The sequence below is a fragment of the Danio rerio genome, chromosome 4, assembly GCF_049306965.1.
Source record: "Danio rerio strain Tuebingen ecotype United States chromosome 4, GRCz12tu, whole genome shotgun sequence".
NCBI lineage: Eukaryota > Metazoa > Chordata > Actinopteri > Cypriniformes > Danionidae > Danio > Danio rerio.
In genome coordinates, this window is record NC_133179.1 from 44,767,501 (window position 1) to 44,775,000 (window position 7,500).

A 7,500-nucleotide genomic window follows, 5' to 3' on the forward strand; every position below is an offset into this window, starting at 1 on the left:
CTGGGAATACCAGGTGCTGTAAGGTTTTCGAAGTGCTTCATTTGGCAGCTGATTTAAATAGCCAACGCTTGACAGCCTCTTTCGCTTACGGCCATACCACCCTGAGCACGCTAGAGGGAGCTAGAGTGCAACAAGGAAGTGACTGGCAGCAGTCAGGAGAGGAAGGCTCTCCTCCATTTTTTTGTTTATTTTTTTGTGTTTTACAATTTTTGTGGACTGATATAGTTTTTTTGTTTTTGATTTTTGTTTTTTAACCACCTGACAGCAGCATTTTGCTATGGAGCAAACAAAGGACGGATTGATGGCAAACGACCATGGACTGGATGCAGAGACACGAAAGGAATATGAAACAGGACTGGATGACGAGACAAGAATGGTTAAAGACAACGGACTGGAAAATGGACAACGAGCTGGACAACGGAAAAGCCAAGTAGGTGGAAGAAAGTATTTAAAGGAGGCAACAGTTATCATTAATGTGGAAGATGTACAGGAAGTGAGAGCAGAAGATATTATTAAAGCGGTGATTGAAAAGTGTGGACATGGAAAAATTCTGGCTTTAAGACCAAGACAAGGGAAGGAGTACGAACTAACAATGGAAACAGAGGAATTATGTGAACAATTGACTGACAAACTGATGATAAATGGGGTGAACTGTGAAATTAAAAAGCTTCATAATAGGGATTTTGTTGTTTCCTTCATGCACCTGCCGGTCTATCTTGAAGATAAGGAAATTCTGGAGAAATTAGATACTTGGGGAGTTTGTCCCATATCTAAAATTAAACGAAGGTTTTATCCGGGTACCGACATAGAAGACGGAACAAGGTTCCTTAAAGTGAGGTTCCCTAAAGAGGTGGCATCCTTGCCATATAGCACAAAAATGGAGACAGCAGAAGGAACGCAGTACTTCAGGGTGATGCACAGTCATCAGGTGAAGACCTGTAGGCTGTGCATGAGCCCGGAGCACATGCTGAAAGACTGTCCAGAATTCAAGTGCTACAAATGCGAGGAAAGGGGGCATTTTGCAAGAGACTGTATAACTGTCAGGTGCCCGGAATGTAAAAATTTTTTAAACAAGTGTGAATGCTGGATGGAAGAATCAGGACGAAGAATCAGGAGAAGATCAGGACCGGCAGGTGCATGAAGAAAACAACAATAGGGAAGATAATGAAGCAATAGAAAGGACAATGGAGGAGGAAATGAATAACAATGAAAAAAAGGAAGAAGAAAACGAAAATGAAGAGAATGAAGTACAGTTATCAGGACAGGATGGACAGTGGTCACAAATGGAAATATCGGACAGTTTTAAAACTTTTTTAAGCACGGTGGAAAAAGAGGAACTAAGAAAGACTGGTCAAGCTGAAGGAATGGCAAATGATGAAGAAACAAGGATGGAAAATGTGGATAAGAACAAAGTGGAAAGAGGATTTTTAAGAAGAAGAACTTTTAAGGTAAAACCAAACTTGGACATGGCAAAGAAAAAAGTTTTAACAAAGAACAGAGCTAAATATGTAAATAGGTATGAAGTGTTAAGGGGACTGGAAGAAGATGAAGAAAAATGATGTTTTTAAAATATTTTATCTATTTTAAAATGCTTTTAATCTTTGTCTCTTTTAACGGAAGAAGTTGTTGGTTGAGAGTGTTGGAAGGAGATGAAGGACAATGAGGATATGTAGGTTTTTAATTTCATTTTTATTTATTTTAATGGTTTTAAACTGTGTGTCTTTTAATGCAAGGGGACTGATGGGAAAAGATAAATTTGAGAAAATAAGAGAGAAATGTAAACACAAGGAAGTGATAGGTTTACAGGAAACAAACTGGAAAGAACATGCAATGGATGATTTTAAAAAGTTGTGGCAAGGGGATTTTATATATAATAATGGTGATGGTAAATCTGGAAGAGGTGTTGCTTTTTTAATAAGGAAAGATGTTTTAAACTTTAAAAGAATTGTGTATAGGGATAATTATGGAAAATGTTTAGTAATAGAGGTGAACTATGAAGGACATGAATTAATAATTGCAAATATACATGCACCAACAGAAGATAAAGACAAAAAAGAATATTTTGAGGTTTTAAATAAAGTATTAAAAGGTTTTAAAGAAATAATAATGATGGGAGATTTTAATACTGTTTTTAGAAAACAAGATATGGCTGATGGAATGGTTTTTAAATCGGATATAGGAAGAAAGGAACTAAATGAGTTAATAAAGGAAAATAGTTTAATAGATATATGGAGGGAAAGGAATAGAGAAAAAAGAGAGTTTTCAAGGAGACAAATAGTGGGGAATTTTATATGTCAAACGAGAATAGATTTTATTTTATGTACTAGAAATATTGAAAATTTTATAGAAAACATACAGTATGAAGAGAACAGTTTTAGTGATCATAAGCTCTTGCATTTTAAAGTGAATATAGAAAACATACAAAAAGGACCAGGGACTTGGATTTTAAACACAACCATTTTAAAAAATCAAGATTATGTTCAAAAAGTCAAAGAAATAATAGAGAATGAAAAAGAAAATAGAATGTATGATGAAGATAAAAGGATATGGTGGGAAAACACAAAATATCAAATAAGAAAATACACAATCAAATATTGCGCAGTACTACAAAGATGTAAAAAGTATACAGAAAAAGAAGTTAAAAGATCCTTAGAAAAAGAATTAAACAAGGAAAATAAAGATATTGAAAAAATCAAAGAAATAGAGCAAAAATTACGAGATTTAGAAGAAGACAAATATAAGGGGGCAATGTTGAGGAGCAGATCTAAATACACAGTAGAAGGGGAAAAATGCACAAAATTCTTTTTTGATTTAGAGAAGCAAAGAGGTAAAGCAGGAATACTAAAGGAAATTAAAGGGAGAAATGGAAAAATTGCGAAAGGAAACATAGAAATACTAGAAGAAATCAAGCATTTTTATGAAGATCTATTTAAAGCAAAAGGTATTGATGAAGAAAAAGAAAGGAAGATTCTAAATTATATAAAAGTAAAACTAGAAAAAGATGACAACAAAGAATGTGACAGAGAAATAGATGAAGACGAGACTGAAATTGCAATAAATCAACTAAATAAAAAGAAAAGTCCAGGTATAGATGGAATAGGAAATGAGTTTTATATTGTTTTTAAAGATATTTTAAAAGGAATACTTAAAGAAGTTTTTAAAGAAATTTTTAAATGTAAAGAGATGAATGAAAGAATGGGGATGGGATTAATGAAGTTAATATATAAAAGAAAAGGAGCAAAAACTGAATTACAAAATTATAGACCAATAACAATGTTGAATACAGATTTAAAGATTTTAGCAAAAGTTTTAGCGAATAGATTGAAGGAAGTAATGCCTAAATTAATTAAATCAAATCAAGCATATGCAATAAAAGGGAGATATATAGCAGATGTAACAATGAGTATTAAAAGCACAATAGATTATTTACAAGAAAAGAAGATGAATGGTTTTTTAATTAGTGTAGATTTTGACAGAGTAGAACATACTTATTTATTTGATGTACTCAAAACATTTGGATTTGGAGAGAATTTTATTAATTGGATTAAAATTTTATATAAAGGGGCTTTTACAAAAGTAAAATGTAATGGTTTTTTAACAGATTGTTTTAAAATTACAAGATCGATTAGACAAGGATGTCCTCTTTCAGCACTATTATATTCCCTAATCGCAGAACCTTTAGGGTTAGCAATAAAACAAGAAACTAAAATTAAAGGAATAAAAATAGAAGAAGAGGAGGATGAAGGAAAAATATACCAGTATGCTGATGATACAACAATAATAGTGAAGGAGAAAAAGAGTGTAAAAGAAGCCATGAAAAAAGTACAGGAGTTTTGTAAGGGTACAGGAAGCAAAATAAATGAAAATAAAACACAATATATGAGGTTTGGTAAAGCAGATATTTTAACAGATTGTTTCCAATTTAGAGAAGTAGAAGAACTGAAAATGTTAGGAATTTTAATTGGTAAAAATGAAAGAAAAGCAACAGAAAAGATGTGGGATGATCTAATAAGAGGAATAGAATCAAGATTAAATTTTTGGAGGATGAGAGAACTTTGCTTAAAGGGTAAAGCCTTAATATTAAATGTTTTAATGACATCAAAGATATGGTATAAATTATATGTAACAGAAATGCCATGTTGGATAGAAGGGAGATTGAAAAAGTGTGTTCAAGATTTTTTATGGGAGGGGAAACCCCCAAGAATTGCGTACAATACAATAATAGGAGCAACAGAAGAAGGAGGGATAGGATTGATGGATATTAAACAAAGGAAGAATTGTCTTAGAGTCAAAATAGTTAAAAAGCTTTTACAAGAGGAGAACTCAACAGAATGGAAAAAGGTTATGAAATATTTTTTAAACAAAGTTGGCAATTTTAACTTAGGAGAAGACATTCTTTGGTTAAAAACAAAAAACTGGATGACGGAAAAGTTACCAGGGTTTTATCAAGAAATTTTAAGTGCATGGGGGAAATTTTTAGACGGAGTATTTTACCAAGTAAAGGGAAGAGAAAACTTGTTAAATCAACCTTTGTTTTTAAATAAAAGTATTTTAAAAGAAGGGAAGGAACTATTTTTTAAAAAATGGATGGATGTAGGGATTTTAAGAATAAGGGACGTTCTTTATGAATTCAAAAAGGGATTTTTACCTAAGCAATATATAGTCGACTTAATGGAAGAAGCTAAAGAGGAATACAGTGTAAAGGAAATAGAAAATAAACTTGAAACGGTCAAAGGTGCCATACCAAAAGAATGGATTACAAGAATAGAAAATATGGAAGAAGGTGGGAATGAAAAAATCATACATGTCTATTTAAAAGGAAAGCTTTGTAATTTTAAAGATTGTTTACTGAAAGACTTTTATGTGTATTTTAGAGATAGTGTATTTCAAGAACCAATAGCAAATAACTTTTGGGTACAAAGATTGAATAGTGTGAAAAAGGAAAATATATGGAAAAACATTAGAGGGAAAATAATAGAAACAAGATTGGAATGTTTTGAATATTTTATAAGACACAAGGCAATTTTTACTGAGTGCATTTTAACAAAGATACAGAGAGAACCAAATGCAACATGTAAGGTATGTTTTCAAGAAGATGAAGGAATTTTACACCTGTTTTTATACTGTAAAGAATTAGAATGTTTTTACAAGAAATGCCAAAAAATGCTAAAAGATTTATTGAAAGATTGGGATGAAGAACAATTGGAATGGAATACTCTGGTGATGTTCGGATGGAATATGGAAAACAAAAACAAAAAGTTTGTAAATCTTCTTATAATGATGATTAAAAAATGTGTGTGGGAAAGAAGAAATGTAGCAAAACAGGAAAAAGTTGTATTAAATGTGTGGAATGTACTAAAACGAAAAATGGAAAGATACATAGAAAGACTGTACTGGTATTTTAAAGGAGAAGATATGTTACCAAGATTTTATGATGTGTTTAATGATGAAGTGTATAATGTTTTAAATGGATTTAAGTGGAAAATGCCCAAAGAGGATGTTATTTTATGAAGAATGTTTATTTTAATGTATTTGTTTTGTTAAATTTCTTGAAGTATTTAAATGTTAATGTAATGTGATGATTTTTGAATTAAAAAAAAAAAAAAAAAAAAAAAAAAGAAATGCCCGATCTCATCTGAACTCGAAAGTTAAGCAGGGTCGGGCCTGGTTAGTATTTGGGTGGGAGACCGCCTGGGAATACCAGGTGCTGTAAGCTTTTCGAAGTGCTTCATTTGGCAGCTGATTTAAATAACCAACGCTTGACAGCCTCTTTCGCTTACGGCCATACCACCCTGGAAATGCCCGATCTCATCTGAACTCGGAAGTAAAGCAGGGTCGGGCCTGGTTAGTACTTGGATGGGAGACCGTCTGGGAATACCAGGTGCTGTAAGCTTTTCGAAGTGCTTCATTTGGCAGCTGATTTAAATAGCCAACGCTTGACAGCCTCTTTCGCTTACGGCCGTACCACCCTGGAAATGCCCGATCTCATCTGAACTCGGAAGTAAAGCAGGGTCGGGCCTGGTTAGTACTTGGATGGGAGACCGCCTGGGAATAACAGGTGCTGTAAGCTTTTCGAAGTGCTTCATTTGGCAGCTGATTTAAATAGCCAACGCTTGACAGCCTCTTTCGCTTACGGCCATACCCCCCTGGAAATGCCCGATCTCATCTGAACTCGGAAGTAAAGCAGGGTCGGGCCTGGTTAGTACTTGGATGGGAGACCGCCTGGGAATACCAGGTGCTGTAAGCTTTTCGAAGTGCTTCATTTGGCAGCTGATTTAAATAGCCAACGCTTGACAGCCTCTTTCGCTTACGGCCATACCACCCTGGAAATGCCCGATCTCATCTGAACTCGGAAGTAAAGCAGGGTCGGGCCTGGTTAGTACTTGGATGGGAGACCGCCTGGGAATACCAGGTGCTGTAAGCTTTTCGAAGTGCTTCATTTGGCAGCTGATTTAAATAGCCAACGCTTGACAGCCTCTTTCGCTTACGGCCATACCACCCTGGAAATGCCCGATCTCATCTGAACTCGGAAGTAAAGCAGGGTCGGGCCTGGTTAGTACTTGGATGGGAGACCGCCTGGGAATACCAGGTGCTGTAAGCTTTTCGAAGTGCTTCATTTGGCAGCTGATTTAAATAGCCAACGCTTGACAGCCTCTTTCGCTTACGGCCATACCACCCTGGAAATGCCCGATCTCATCTGAACTCGGAAGTAAAGCAGGGTCGGGCCTGGTTAGTACTTGGATGGGAGACCGCCTGGGAATACCAGGTGCTGTAAGCTTTTCGAAGTGCTTCATTTGGCAGCTGATTTAAATAGCCAACGCTTGACAGCCTCTTTCGCTTACGGCCATACCACCCTGGAAATGCCCGATCTCATCTGAACTCGGAAGTAAAGCAGGGTCGGGCCTGGTTAGTACTTGGATGGGAGACCGCCTGGGAATACCAGGTGCTGTGAGCTTTTCGAAGTGCTTCATTTGGCAGCTGATTTAAATAGCCAACGCTTGACAGCCTCTTTCGCTTACGGCCATACCACCCTGGAAATGCCCGATCTCATCTGAACTCGGAAGTAAAGCAGGCTCGGGCCTGGTTAGTACTTGGATGGGAGACCGCCTGGGAATACCAGGTGCTGTAAGCTTTTCGAAGTGCTTCATTTGGCAGCTGATTTAAATAGCCAACGCTTGACAGCCTCTTTCGCTTACGGCCATACCACCCTGGAAATGCCCGATCTCATCTGAACTCGGAAGTAAAGCAGGGTCGGGCCTGGTTAGTACTTGGATGGGAGACCGCCTGGGAATACCAGGTGCTGTAAGCTTTTCGAAGTGCTTCATTTGGCAGCTGATTTAAATAGCCAACGCTTGACAGCCTCTTTCGCTTACGGCCATACCACCCTGGAAATGCCCGATCTCATCTGAACTTGGAAGTAAAGCAGGGTCGGGCCTGGTTAGTACTTGGATGGGAGACCGCCTGGGAATACCAGGTGCTGTAAGCTTTTCGAAGTGCTTC

At 36.3% G+C, this 7,500-nt stretch overlaps 1 protein-coding gene and 11 non-coding genes across 13 annotated transcripts in view; all 12 read left to right on the plus strand.

Annotated features, from left to right (window-relative positions):
- The window catches only part of LOC137493957 (5S ribosomal RNA), a 119-nt gene extending 94 nt beyond the window's left edge, over window positions 1-25 (plus strand). The window contains exon 1 of the ribosomal RNA XR_011013932.1: window positions 1-25. This exon is cut by the window's left edge and continues 94 nt beyond it. This is a non-coding gene — a ribosomal RNA (5S ribosomal RNA).
- Window positions 1-7,500, plus strand: part of LOC103910528 (uncharacterized) — a 173,202-nt gene that overhangs the window by 125,691 nt on the left and 40,011 nt on the right. The gene's annotated exons all lie outside the window — the stretch shown is intronic.
- Window positions 5,775-5,893, plus strand: LOC137494037 (5S ribosomal RNA). The gene has a single exon (XR_011014012.2). It is a non-coding gene; the product is annotated as a 5S ribosomal RNA (ribosomal RNA).
- On the plus strand, window positions 5,952-6,070 carry LOC137493314 (5S ribosomal RNA). The gene has a single exon (XR_011013287.2). It is a non-coding gene; the product is annotated as a 5S ribosomal RNA (ribosomal RNA).
- LOC137493315 (5S ribosomal RNA) lies at window positions 6,129-6,247 on the plus strand. The gene has a single exon (XR_011013288.2). It is a non-coding gene; the product is annotated as a 5S ribosomal RNA (ribosomal RNA).
- On the plus strand, window positions 6,306-6,424 carry LOC137493317 (5S ribosomal RNA). The gene has a single exon (XR_011013290.2). It is a non-coding gene; the product is annotated as a 5S ribosomal RNA (ribosomal RNA).
- Window positions 6,483-6,601, plus strand: LOC137492648 (5S ribosomal RNA). Its single transcript, XR_011012621.1, has one exon. It is a non-coding gene; the product is annotated as a 5S ribosomal RNA (ribosomal RNA).
- On the plus strand, window positions 6,660-6,778 carry LOC137493318 (5S ribosomal RNA). The gene has a single exon (XR_011013291.2). It is a non-coding gene; the product is annotated as a 5S ribosomal RNA (ribosomal RNA).
- LOC137493319 (5S ribosomal RNA) lies at window positions 6,837-6,955 on the plus strand. Its single transcript, XR_011013292.2, has one exon. It is a non-coding gene; the product is annotated as a 5S ribosomal RNA (ribosomal RNA).
- Window positions 7,014-7,132, plus strand: LOC137493320 (5S ribosomal RNA). Its single transcript, XR_011013293.2, has one exon. It is a non-coding gene; the product is annotated as a 5S ribosomal RNA (ribosomal RNA).
- Window positions 7,191-7,309, plus strand: LOC137492650 (5S ribosomal RNA). The gene has a single exon (XR_011012623.1). It is a non-coding gene; the product is annotated as a 5S ribosomal RNA (ribosomal RNA).
- LOC137493321 (5S ribosomal RNA) lies at window positions 7,368-7,486 on the plus strand. The gene has a single exon (XR_011013294.2). It is a non-coding gene; the product is annotated as a 5S ribosomal RNA (ribosomal RNA).